The following is a 743-nucleotide window of genomic DNA, read 5'->3' as shown; positions in this document are numbered from 1 at the left end:
AAAGTAGTTGTATGCTGTCAACTTAATGTGACAGTCCCATGAAGGGAATAATACTACTGCTATTTAGCCCTAGGAAGCAGCACCGCTTCCTGTCGGCCTTGAATCATTTCTTGTGTCCTTATGTTTACAAGGGGGAAACAATCACCTCCACCCAGCTAAGCCTGCATCCAGAGACATGTTTCTGAGTCTTTTCTCGTCATTACTCTGGAGTAGCAATGGCCTGCTAGTTGGAGATGCCTGTCAAGCTCTTGTTAACATATAATAATTCTAGTGAAACACATTCACTGATTTCAAAAATAGAAATAATACATTTCTAAATCTCTCAGATAGATTTATGCAGTAGTGATACGATGAAGTAGTTGTATGCTGTCAACGTAATGTGACACAGGCAATGTAAACATTATTAAATGTTTACAAGAGCTTGACATGCACCTCCAGCTAGCAGGCCATTGCTACTCCAAACTGATGACGAGCAAAGACTCAGAAACATGTCTCTGGATGCAGGCTTAGCTGGGTGGAGGTGCTTGTCTCCCCCTTGTAAACATAAGGACACAGGAAATGTGTCAAGACCGACAGGAAGTGGTGCTGCTTCCTAGGGCTAAATAGCAGTAGTATTATTCCCTTGATGGGACTGTCACATTAAGTTGACAGCATACAACTACTTTATCGCATCACTAATGCATAAATCTCTGAGGTATTTGACCACTACACATATTTTCTTCTCTCCTTGTTTCTCTCCTTAT

The sequence above is a fragment of the Octopus bimaculoides genome, chromosome 1, assembly GCF_001194135.2.
Source record: "Octopus bimaculoides isolate UCB-OBI-ISO-001 chromosome 1, ASM119413v2, whole genome shotgun sequence".
NCBI lineage: Eukaryota > Metazoa > Mollusca > Cephalopoda > Octopoda > Octopodidae > Octopus > Octopus bimaculoides.
The sequence above is the reverse complement of the archived record's forward strand: the minus strand, read 5'-3'. Positions refer to the sequence as shown.